The sequence below is a fragment of the Oncorhynchus keta genome, unplaced genomic scaffold, assembly GCF_023373465.1.
Source record: "Oncorhynchus keta strain PuntledgeMale-10-30-2019 unplaced genomic scaffold, Oket_V2 Un_contig_29421_pilon_pilon, whole genome shotgun sequence".
NCBI lineage: Eukaryota > Metazoa > Chordata > Actinopteri > Salmoniformes > Salmonidae > Oncorhynchus > Oncorhynchus keta.
Window position 1 is genome coordinate 87,045 of NW_026286536.1, and position 13,245 is coordinate 100,289.

General features: G+C 47.8%; 1 long non-coding RNA gene across 1 annotated transcript; it reads left to right on the top strand.

Moving 5' to 3' along the window:
* The first annotated feature begins 9,381 nt into the window (after positions 1-9,381).
* On the top strand, positions 9,382-12,248 carry LOC127923365 (uncharacterized). Its single transcript, XR_008114239.1, has 3 exons — positions 9,382-9,425; positions 9,797-10,020; positions 11,470-12,248. It is a non-coding gene; the product is annotated as an uncharacterized LOC127923365 (long non-coding RNA).
* The last annotated feature ends 997 nt before the right edge of the window (positions 12,249-13,245 follow it).

Below are 13,245 nucleotides of genomic sequence, written 5' to 3' on the forward strand. Positions count from 1 at the left end.
AGATCAGGCTGATGGGTAACCTAAATGATGAAGTCTACAGTCTGCTGGTTATAGATCAGGCTGATGGGTAACCTAAATGATGAAGTCTACAGTCTGCTGGTTATAGATCAGGCTGATGGGGAACCTAAATGATGAAGTCTACAGTCTGCTGGTTATAGATCAGGCTGATGGGTAACCTAAATGATGAAGTCTACAGTCTGCTGGTTATAGATCAGGACAACAGGCTGATGGGTAACCTAAATGATGAAGTCTACAGTCTGCTGGTTATAGATCAGGACAACAGGCTGATGGGTAACCTAAATGATGAAGTCTACAGTCTGCTGGTTATAGATCAGGCTGATGGGTAACCTAAATGATGAAGTCTACAGTCTGCTGGTTATAGATCAGGCTGATGGGTAACCTAAATGATGAAGTCTACAGTCTGCTGGTTATAGATCAGGCTGATGGGTAACCTAAATGATGAAGTCTACAGTCTGCTGGTTATAGATCAGGCTGATGGGTAACCTAAATGATGAAGTCTACAGTCTACTGGTTATAGATCAGGCTGATGGGTAACCTAAATGATGAAGTCTACAGTCTGCTGGTTATAGATCAGGCTGATGGGTAACCTAAATGATGAAGTCTACAGTCTGCTGGTTATAGATCAGGACAACAGGCTGATGGGGAACCTAAATGATGAAGTCTACAGTCTGCTGGTTATAGATCAGGCTGATGGGGAACCTAAATGATGAAGTCTACAGTCTACTGGTTATAGATCAGGCTGATGGGTAACCTAAATGATGAAGTCTACAGTCTGCTGGTTATAGATCAGGCTGATGGGTAACCTAAATGATGAAGTCTACAGTCTGCTGGTTATAGATCAGGCTGATGGGGAACCTAAATGATGAAGTCTACAGTCTGCTGGTTATAGATCAGGCTGATGGGGAACCTAAATGATGAAGTCTACAGTCTGCTGGTTATAGATCAGGCTGATGGGTAAGTCTACAGTCCTAAATGATGAACCTAAATGATGAAGTCTACAGTCTGCTGGTTATAGATCAGGCTGATGGGGAACCTAAATGATGAAGTCTACAGTCTGCTGGTTATAGATCAGGACAACAGGCTGATGGGGAACCTAAATGATGAAGTCTACAGTCTGCTGGTTATAGATCAGGCTGATGGGTAACCTAAATGATGAAGTCTACAGTCTGCTGGTTATAGATCAGGATAACAGGCTGATGGGTAACCTAAATGATGAAGTCTACAGTCTGCTGGTTATAGATCAGGCTGATGGGTAACCTAAATGATGAAGTCTACAGTCTGCTGGTTATAGATCAGGCTGATGGGTAACCTAAATGATGAAGTCTACAGTCTGCTGGTTATAGATCAGGCTGATGGGTAACCTAAATGATGAAGTCTAAGTCTGCTGGTTATAGATCAGGCTGATGGGTAACCTAAATGATGAAGTCTACAGTCTGCTGGTTATAGATCAGGCTGATGGGTAACCTAAATGATGAAGTCTACAGTCTGCTGGTTATAGATCAGGCTGATGGGTAACCTAAATGATGAAGTCTACAGGCTGGTTATAGATCAGGCTGATGGGGAACCTAAATGATGAAGTCTACAGTCTGCTGGTTATAGATCAGGACAACAGGCTGATGGGGAACCTAAATGATGAAGTCTACAGTCTGCTGGTTATAGATCAGGCTGATGGGGAACCTAAATGATGAAGTCTACAGTCTGCTGGTTATAGATCAGGACAACAGGCTGATGGGTAACCTAAATGATGAAGTCTACAGTCTGCTGGTTATAGATCAGGCTGATGGGTAACCTAAATGATGAAGTCTACAGTCTGCTGGTTATAGATCAGGCTGATGGGTAACCTAAATGATGAAGTCTACAGTCTGCTGGTTATAGATCAGGCTGATGGGTAACCTAAATGATGAAGTCTACAGTCTGCTGGTTATAGATCAGGACAACAGGCTGATGGGGAACCTAAATGATGAAGTCTACAGTCTGCTGGTTATAGATCAGGCTGATGGGTAACCTAAATGATGAAGTCTACAGTCTGCTGGTTATAGATCAGGCTGATGGGGAACCTAAATGATGAAGTCTACAGTCTGCTGGTTATAGATCAGGCTGATGGGGAACCTAAATGATGAAGTCTACAGTCTGCTGGTTATAGATCAGGCTGATGGGTAACCTAAATGATGAAGTCTACAGTCTGCTGGTTATAGATCAGGCTGATGGGGAACCTAAATGATGAAGTCTACAGTCTGCTGGTTATAGATCAGGACAACAGGCTGATGGGGAACCTAAATGATGAAGTCTACAGTCTGCTGGTTATAGATCAGGCTGATGGGTAACCTAAATGATGAAGTCTACAGTCTGCTGGTTATAGATCAGGCTGATGGGTAACCTAAATGATGAAGTCTACAGTCTGCTGGTTATAGATCAGGCTGATGGGGAACCTAAATGATGAAGTCTACAGTCTACTGGTTATAGATCAGGCTGATGGGGAACCTAAATGATGAAGTCTACAGTCTGCTGGTTATAGATCAGGCTGATGGGGAACCTAAATGACAGATGTGCGGTTTGAAGAACACAGTGGAATATAAATGTCCAGCCTCTGCAGCAGAACAACAAGAAGTATCAGAATATATTTCTAAAAGCGAAGTAGTAGAGTCTCAGAGGAGAGACGGGCCAAACCCACAGCTTGGTGGTTAACAGATCTGGGTCTTCTCCTTACCTGGTGGAACTCTGGGATACCGTCAGGACTGCAGGGGAGATGGGTCTTCTCTCTGGGACTGCAGGGGAGACGGGTCTTCTCTCTGGGACTGCAGGGGAGACGGGTCTTCTCTCTGGGACTGCAGGGGAGACGGGTCTTCTCTCTGGGACTGCAGGGGAGACGGGTCTTCTCTCTGGGACTGCAGGGGAGACGGGTCTTCTCTCTGGGACTGCAGGGGAGACGGGTCTTCTCTCTGGGACTGCAGGGGAGACGGGTCTTCTCTCTGGGACTGCAGGGGAGACGGGTCTTCTCTCTGGGACTGCAGGGGAGACGGGTCTTCTCTCTGGGACTGCAGGGGAGACGGGTCTTCTCTCTGGGACTGCAGGGGAGACGGGTCTTCTCTCTGGGACTGCAGGGGAGACGGGTCTTCTCTCTGGGACTGCAGGGAGACGGGTCTTCTCTCTGGGACTGCAGGGGAGACGGGTCTTCTCTCTGGGACTGCAGGGAGACGGGTCTTCTCTCTGGGACTGCAGGGGAGATGGGTCTTCTCTCTGGGACTGCAGGGGAGATGGGTCTTCTCTCTGGGACTGCAGGGGAGATGGGTCTTCTCTCTGGGACTGCAGGGGAGATGGGTCTTCTCTCTGGGACTGCAGGGGAGATGATAATGATAAATTACCAATAACCCTGTCAGGCAGACTGATAAGTTACCAATGACCCTGTCAGACAGACTGATAAGTTACCAATGCCCCTGTCAGGCAGACTGATAATGATAACTTACCAATAACCCTGTCAGGCAGACTGATAAGTTACCAATGACCCTGTCAGACAGACTGATAAGTTACCAATGACCCCGTCAGGCAGACCGATAATGATAAGTTACCAATAACCCTGTCAGGCAGACTGATAAGTTACCAATGACCCTGTCAGGCAGACTGATAAGTTACCAATGACCCTGTCAGGCAGACCGATAAGTTACCAATGACCCTGTCAGGCAGACCGATAAGTTACCAATAACCCTGTCAGGCAGACTGATAAGTTACCAATAACCCTGTCAGGCAGACTGATAAGTTACCAATGACCCTGTCAGGCAGACCGATAAGTTACCAATGACCCTGTCAGGCAGACCGATAAGTTACCAATGACCCTGTCAGGCAGACCGATAAGTTACCAATGACCCTGTCAGGCAGACTGATAAGTTACCAATGACCCTGTCAGGCAGACTGATAATGATAAGTTACCAATGACCCTGTCAGGCAGACTGATAATGATAACTTACCAATAACCCTGTCAGGCAGACTGATAAGTTACCAATGACCCTGTCAGGCAGACTGATAAGTTACCAATGACCCCGTCAGGCAGACTGATAATGTTAAGTTACCAATAACCCCGTCAGGCAGACTGATAAGTTACCAATGACCCTGTCAGGCAGACTGATAATGATAAGTTACCAATAACCCTGTCAGACAGACTGATAAGTTACCAATGACCCTGTCAGGCAGACTGATAAGTTACCAATGACCCTGTCAGACAGACTGATAAGTTACCAATGACCCTGTCAGGCAGACTGATAAGTTACCAATGACCCTGTCAGACAGACTGATAAGTTACCAATGACCCTGTCAGACAGACTGATAAGTTACCAATGACCCTGTCAGGCAGACTGATAAGTTACCAATGACCCTGTCAGGCAGACTGATAAGTTACCAATGACCCTGTCAGGCAGACTGATAAGTTACCAATGACCCTGTCAGGCAGACCGATAAGTTACCAATAACCCTGTCAGGCAGACTGATAAGTTACCAATAACCCTGTCAGGCAGACCGATAAGTTACCAATGACCCTGTCAGGCAGACTGATAATGATAAGTTACCAATGACCCTGTCAGGCAGACTGATAATGATAACTTACCAATAACCCTGTCAGGCAGACTGATAAGTTACCAATGACCCTGTCAGGCAGACTGATAAGTTACCAATGACCCCGTCAGGCAGACTGATAATGTTAAGTTACCAATAACCCCGTCAGGCAGACTGATAAGTTACCAATGACCCTGTCAGGCAGACTGATAATGTTAAGTTACCAATAACCCTGTCAGGCAGACTGATAAGTTACCAATGACCCTGTCAGGCAGACTGATAAGTTACCAATGACCCTGTCAGACAGACTGATAAGTTACCAATGACCCTGTCAGGCAGACTGATAATGATAAGTTACCAATGACCCTGTCAGACAGACTGATAAGTTACCAGTGACCCTGTCAGCCAGACTGATAATGATAAGTTACCAATGACCCTGTCAGGCAGACTGATAATGATAAGTTACCAATAACCCTGTCAGACAGACTGATAAGTTACCAATGACCCTGTCAGGCAGACCGATAAGTTACCAATGACCCTGTCAGGCAGACTGATAATGATAAGTTACCAATGACCCTGTCAGGCAGACTGATAATGATAACTTACCAATGACCCTGTCAGGCAGAATGATAATGATAAGTTACCAATGACCCTGTCAGACAGACTGATAAGTTACCAGTGACCCTGTCAGGCAGACTGATAATGATAAATTACCAATGACCCTGTCAGGCAGAATGATAAGTTACCAATGACCCTGTCAGGCATAATGATAATGATAAGTTACCAATGACCCTGTCAGGCAGACTGATAAGTTACCAATGACCCTGTCAGACAGACTGATAAGTTACCAATGACCCTGTCAGGCAGACTGATAAGTTACCAATGACCCTGTCAGGCAGACTGATAAGTTACCAATGACCCTGTCAGACAGACTGATAAGTTACCAATGACCCTGTCAGGCAGACTGATAATGATAAGTTACCAATGACCCTGTCAGACAGACTGATAAGTTACCAATGACCCTGTCAGACAGACTGATAAGTTACCAATGACCCTGTCAGGCAGACTGATAAGTTACCAATGACCCTGTCAGACAGACTGATAAGTTACCAATGACCCTGTCAGACAGACTGATAAGTTACCAATGACCCTGTCAGGCAGACTGATAATGATAAGTTACCAATGACCCTGTCAGGCAGACTGATAATGATAAGTTACCAATAACCCTGTCAGGCAGACTGATAAGTTACCAATGACCCTGTCAGGCAGACCGATAAGTTACCAATGACCCTGTCAGGCAGACCGATAAGTTACCAATGACCCTGTCAGGCAGACCGATAAGTTACCAATGACCCTGTCAGGCAGACCGATAAGTTACCAATGACCCTGTCAGGCAGACCGATAAGTTACCAATGACCCTGTCAGGCAGACCGATAAGTTACCAATGACCCTGTCAGGCAGACCGATAAGTTACCAATGACCCTGTCAGGCAGACCGATAAGTTACCAATGACCCTGTCAGGTAGACTGATAAGTTACCAATAACCCTGTCAGGCAGACTGATAAGTTACCAATGCCCCGTCAGGCAGACTGATAAGTTACCAATGACCCTGTCAGGCAGACTGATAAGTTACCAATAACCCTGTCAGGCAGACTGATAAGTTACCAATGACCCTGTCAGGCAGACTGATAAGTTACCAATGCCCCGTCAGGCAGACTGATAAGTTACCAATGACCCTGTCAGGCAGACTGATAAGTTACCAATGCCCCCGTCAGGCAGACTGATAAGTTACCAATAACCCTGTCAGGCAGACTGATAAGTTACCAATAACCCTGTCAGGCAGACTGATAAGTTACCAATAACCCTGTCAGGCAGACTGATAAGTTACCAATGACCCTGTCAGGCAGACTGATAAGTTACCAATGACCCCGTCAGGCAGACTGATAAGTTACCAATGCCCCCGTCAGGCAGACCGATAAGTTACCAATAACCCCGTCAGGCAGACTGATAAGTTACCAATGACCCTGTCAGGCAGACTGATAAGTTACCAATGCCCCGTCAGGCAGACTGATAAGTTACCAATGACCCTGTCAGGCAGACTGATAAATTACCAATAACCCTGTCAGGCAGACTGATAAGTTACCAATAACCCTGTCAGGCAGACTGATAAGTTACCAATAACCCTGTCAGGCAGACTGATAAGTTACCAATAACCCTGTCAGGCAGACTGATAAGTTACCAATGACCCTGTCAGGCAGACTGATACGTTACCAATGCCCCGTCAGGCAGACTGATAATGATAAGTTACCAATAACCCTGTCAGGCAGACTGATAATGATAAGTTACCAATGACCCCGTCAGGCAGACTGATAATGATAAGTTACCAATAACCCTGTCAGGCAGACTGATAATGATAAGTTACCAGTGACCCTGTCAGGCAGACTGATAATGATAAGTTACCAATAACCCTGTCAGGCAGACCGATAATGATAAGTTACCAATAACCCTGTCAGGCAGACTGATAATGATAAGTTACCAATGACCCTGTCAGGCAGACTGATAAGTTACCAATGCCCCGTCAGGCAGACTGATAATGATAAGTTACCAATAACCCTGTCAGGCAGACTGATAATGATAAGTTACCAATGACCCGTCAGGCAGACTGATAAGTTACCAATGACCCCGTCAGGCCGGGTCAGGCTACGACAGGAGGACAGGGACGGCCGGGGCATTAGACTGATAAGTTACCGTCAGGCGGGTCAGGCAGACTGATAAGTTACCGTCAGGCCGGGTCAGGCAGACTGATAAGTTACCGTCAGGCGGGTCAGGCAGACTGATAAGTTACCAATGCCCCGTCAGGCAGACTGATAAGTTACCGTCAGGCGGGTCAGGCAGACTGATAAGTCACCAATGCCCCGTCAGGCAGACTGATAAGTTACCGTCAGGCCGGGTCAGGCAGACTGATAAGTTACCGTCAGGCCGGGTCAGGCAGACTGATAAGTTACCGTCAGGCCGGGTCAGGCTACGACAGGAGGACAGGGACGGCCGGGGGCGTTGGTATTGTGCCGCTGGAGGTGAAGTTCTTGGACCGGCGCAAGACGGACGAAAGCAGTTGCCAAGAATGTTTCCATTAACCAACCAACCCCAGTCAAAAATCACAGCAACGTCAAGAAAAGATAGGCGAGCCTATCGTGATGTCATCACAAGCCCAATAAGAACACGCCTCTACTAGTTTGTAGCTGACTGATGCCCTGTGGTGACACTGCTTAGAGGTGACAGGCAGAGAGGTATCACTGTAGCTGACTGGTGCCCTGTGGAGACACTGCTTAGAGGTGACAGGCAGAGAGGTATCACTGTAGCTGACTGGTGCCCTGTGGTGACACTGCTTAGAGGTGACAGGCAGAGAGGTATCACTGTAGCTGACTGATGCCCTGTGGTGACACTGCTTAGAGGTGACAGGCAGAGAGGTATCACTGTAGCTGATTGGTGCCCTGTGGTGACACTGCTTAGAGGTGACAGGAAGAGAGGTATCACTGTAGCTGACTGATGCCCTGTGGTGACACTGCTTAGAGGTGACAGGCAGAGAGGTATCACTGTAGCTGATTGGTGCCCTGTGGTGACACTGCTTAGAGGTGACAGGAAGAGAGGTATCACTGTAGCTGACTGATGCCCTGTGGTGACACTGCTTAGAGGTGACAGGAAGAGAGGTATCACTGTAGCTGACTGGTGCCCTGTGGTGACACTGCTTAGAGGTGACAGGCAGAGAGGTATCACTGTAGCTGATTGGTGCCCTGTGGTGACACTGCTTAGAGGTGACAGGAAGAGAGGTATCACTGTAGCTGACTGATGCCCTGTGGTGACACTGCTTAGAGGTGACAGGCAGAGAGGTATCACTGTAGCTGACTGATGCACTGTGGTGACACTGCTTAGAGGTGACAGGCAGAGAGGTATCACTGTAGCTGACTGGTGCCCTGTGGTGACACTGCTTAGAGGTGACAGGCAGAGAGGTATCACTGTAGCTGACTGGTGCCCTGTGGTGACACTGCTTAGAGGTGACAGGCAGAGAGGTATCACTGTAGCTGACTGGTGCCCTGTGGTGACACTGCTTAGAGGTGACAGGCAGAGAGGTATCACTGTAGCTGACTGGTGCCCTGTGGTGACACTGCTTAGAGGTGACAGGCAGAGAGGTATCACTGTAGCTGACTGATGCCCTGTGGTGACACTGCTTAGAGGTGACAGGCAGAGAGGTATCACTGTAGCTGATTGGTGCCCTGTGGTGACACTGCTTAGAGGTGACAGGCAGAGAGGTATCACTGTAGCTGACTGATGCCCTGTGGTGACACTGCTTAGAGGTGACAGGCAGAGAGGTATCACTGTAGCTGACTGGTGCCCTGTGGTGACACTGCTTAGAGGTGACAGGCAGAGAGGTATCACTGTAGCTGACTGATGCCCTGTGGAGACAGAGAAACAGATGAGATCTGGCAGCATTCAGCAGTACCACAACACCCCGAGGTGACACCCTGCCCGTGTCCCAGGTGGCACCCTATTATAAATAGAGCACGACTGTCCTGAGCCTGGCCAAAAGTAGTGCACTACATAGGGAATAGTGTGCATTTGGGATGTCACCCTTTTAAAAACGCTCCTGTTAAATAATGAACCATCCCAGTCCCTACTGTCTCCATCTGCTTAGACAACCAGGTGGATAATGAACCATCCCAGTCCCTACTGTCTCCATCTGCTTAGACAACCAGGTGGATAATGAACCATCCCAGTCCCTACTGTCTCCATCTGCTTAGACAACCGTGGAATAATGACCCATCCCAGTCCCTACTGTCTCCCTCTGCTTAGAGTTAAACAACCAGGTGGATAATGACCCATCCCAGTCCCTACTGTCTCCCTCTGCTTAGACAACCAGGTGGATAATGACCCATCCCAGTCCCTACTGTCTCCATCTACTTAGACAACCAGGTGGATAATGAACCATCCCAGTCCCTACTGTCTCCATCTGCTTAGACAACCAGGTGGATAATGAACCATACCAGTCCCTACTGTCTCCCTCTGCTTAGACAACCAGGTGGATAATGACCCATCCCAGTCCCTACTGTCTCCATCTGCTTAGACAACCAGGTGGATAATGAACCATACCAGTCCCTACTGTCTCCCTCTGCTTAGACAACCAGGTGGATAATGAACCATCCCAGTCCCTACTGTCTCCATCTGCTTAGACAACCAGGTGGATAATGACCCATCCCAGTCCCTACTGTCTCCATCTGCTTAGAGTTAAACAACCAGGTGGATAATGACCCATCCCAGTCCCTACTGTCTCCATCTGCTTAGACAACCAGGTGGATAATGACCCATCCCAGTCCCTACTGTCTCCATCTGCTTAGACAACCAGGTGGATAATGACCCATCCCAGTCCCTACTGTCTCCATCTGCTTAGAGTTAAACAACCAGGTGGATAATGAACCATCCCAGTCCCTACTGTCTCCATCTGCTTAGACAACCAGGTGGATAATGACCCATCCCAGTCCCTACTGTCTCCATCTGCTTAGACAACCAGGTGGATAATGACCCATCCCAGTCCCTACTGTCTCCATCTGCTTAGACAACCAGGTGGATAATGACCCATCCCAGTCCCTACTGTCTCCATCTGCTTAGACAACCAGGTGGATAATGAACCATCCCAGTCCCTACTGTCTCCATCTGCTTAGACAACCAGATGGATAATGACCCATCCCAGTCCCTACTGTCTCCTCTGCTTAGAGTTAAACAACCAGGTGGATAATGAACCATACCAGTCCCTACTGTCTCCATCTGCTTAGACAACCAGGTGGAATAATGACCCATCCCAGTCCCTACTGTCTCCATCTGCTTAGAGTTAAACAACCAGGTGGATAATGAACCATACCAGTCCCTACTGTCTCCATCTGCTTAGACAACCAGGTGGATAATGAACCATACCAGTCCCTACTGTCTCCATCTGCTTAGACAACCAGGTGGATAATGAACCATCCCAGTCCCTACTGTCTCCATCTGCTTAGAGTTAAACAACCAGGTGGATAATGACCCATCCCAGTCCCTACTGTCTCCATCTGCTTAGACAACCAGGTGGATAATGACCCATCCCAGTCCCTACTGTCTCCATCTGCTTAGACAACCAGGTGGATAATGAACCATCCCAGTCCCTACTGTCTCCATCTGCTTAGAGTTAAACAACCAGGTGGATAATGAACCATACCAGTCCCTACTGTCTCCATCTGCTTAGACAACCAGGTGGATAATGACCCATCCCAGTCCCTACTGTCTCCCTCTGCTTAGACAACCAGGTGGATAATGACCCATCCCAGTCCCTACTGTCTCCATCTGCTTAGACAACCAGGTGGATAATGAACCATACCAGTCCCTACTGTCTCCATCTGCTTAGACAACCAGGTGGATAATGACCCATCCCAGTCCCTACTGTCTCCCTCTGCTTAGAGTTAAACAACCAGATGGATAATGACCCATCCCAGTCCCTACTGTCTCCATCTGCTTAGACAACCAGGTGGATAATGAACCATCCCAGTCCCTACTGTCTCCATCTGCTTAGACAACCAGGTGGATAATGACCCATCCCAGTCCCTACTGGCTCCATCTGCTTAGACAACCAGGTGGATATGACCCATCCCAGTCCCTACTGTCTCCATCTGCTTAGACAACCAGGTGGATAATGACCCATCCCAGTCCCTACTGTCTCCATCTCTGACAACCAGGTGGATAATTCCCAGTCCCTAGTCTCCATCTGCTTAGACAACCAGGTGGATAATGACCCATCCCAGTCCCTACTGTCTCCATCTGCTTAGACAACCAGGTGGATAATGAACCATCCCAGTCCCTACTGTCTCCATCTGCTTAGACAACCAGGTGGATAATGACCCATCCCAGTCCCTACTGTCTCCATCTGCTTAGACAACCAGGTGGATAATGACCCATCCCAGTCCCTACTGTCTCCATCTGCTTAGACAACCAGGTGGATAATGACCCATCCCAGTCCCTACTGTCTCCATCTGCTTAGACAACCAGGTGGATAATGACCCATCCCAGTCCCTACTGTCTCCATCTGCTTAGACAACCAGGTGGATAATGACCCATCCCAGTCCCTACTGTCTCCATCTGCTTAGACAACCAGGTGGATAATGACCCATCCCAGTCCCTACTGTCTCCATCTGCTTAGACAACCAGGTGGATAATGACCCATCCCAGTCCCTACTGTCTCCATCTGCTTAGACAACCAGGTGGATAATGACCCATCCCAGTCCCTACTGTCTCCATCTGCTTAGACAACCAGGTGGGACACCACTACAGACCACTCTGCTATGAGAACAACATTAAGCATTTAGCTAGAACCAAAGAGTATCTATTATATTGACTATAACCTCGTCCCCCAGGGCTAACTGCGCATGGGCGGAAGTGTCTGTGAACGAGACTAGCACCAATATAAAAAGGCCCAAGTGGTTGACATCTTTGCAGACAACCCCAGTTTGACTTTTAACAGGTTATCGTCAAATCATGTGTCAACCCTCTAACAACAACCTTCCGTGGTGGAAAAAGTCCCCAATTGTCATACCCGAGTAACAGTAAAGATACCCTAATAGAACATGTCTCCATTAAAAGTCACCCAGTAACATACTACTTGAGTAAAAAAAAAAAAAAAAGTTTAAGTATATAAAGAAAAAAAATAATTTCACATTCCTTATATTAAACAAACCAGAAGGTGTGGTGTTATTTACAGATATCCAGGAGCACAGTCCAACATCATTTACACATGAAACATGTGTTTAGTGAGTCAGCCAGAGGCAGTAGGGATGTTCTCTGTTTAGTGAGTCAGCCAGAGGCAGTAGGGATGTTCTCTGTTTAGTGAGTCAGCCAGAGGCAGTAGGGATGTTCTCTGTTTAGTGAGTCAGCCAGAGGCAGTAGGGATGTTCTCTGTTTAGTGAGTCAGCCAGAGGCAGTAGGGATGTTCTCTGTTTAGTGAGTCAGACAGAGGCAGTAGGGATGTTCTCTGTTTAGTGAGTCAGCCAGAGGCAGTAGGGATGTTCTCTGTTTAGTGAGTCAGCCAGAGGCAGTAGGGATGTTCTCTGTTTAGTGAGTCAGCCAGAGGCAGTAGGGATGTTCTCTGTTTAGTGAGTCAGCCAGAGGCAGTAGGGATGTTCTCTGTTTAGTGAGTCAGCCAGAGGCAGTAGGGATGTTCTCTGTTTAGTGAGTCAGCCAGAGGCAGTAGGGATGTTCTCTGTTTAGTGAGTCAGCCAGAGGCAGTAGGGATGTTCTCTGTTTAGTGAGTCAGCCAGATCAGAGGCAGTAGGGATGTTCTCTGTTTAGTGAGTCAGCCAGAGGCAGTAGGGATGTTCTCTGTTTAGTGAGTCAGCCAGAGGCAGTAGGGATGTTCTCTGTTTAGTGAGTCAGCCAGAGGCAGTAGGGATGTTCTCTGTTTAGTGAGTCAGCCAGAGGCAGTAGGGATGTTCTCTGTTTAGTGAGTCAGCCAGAGGCAGTAGGGATGTTCTCTGTTTAGTGAGTCAGCCAGAGGCAGTAGGGATGTTCTCTGTTTAGTGAGTCAGCCAGAGGCAGTAGGGATGTTCTCTGTTTAGTGAGTCAGCCAGAGGCAGTAGGGATGTTCTCTGTTTAGTGAGTCAGCCAGAGGCA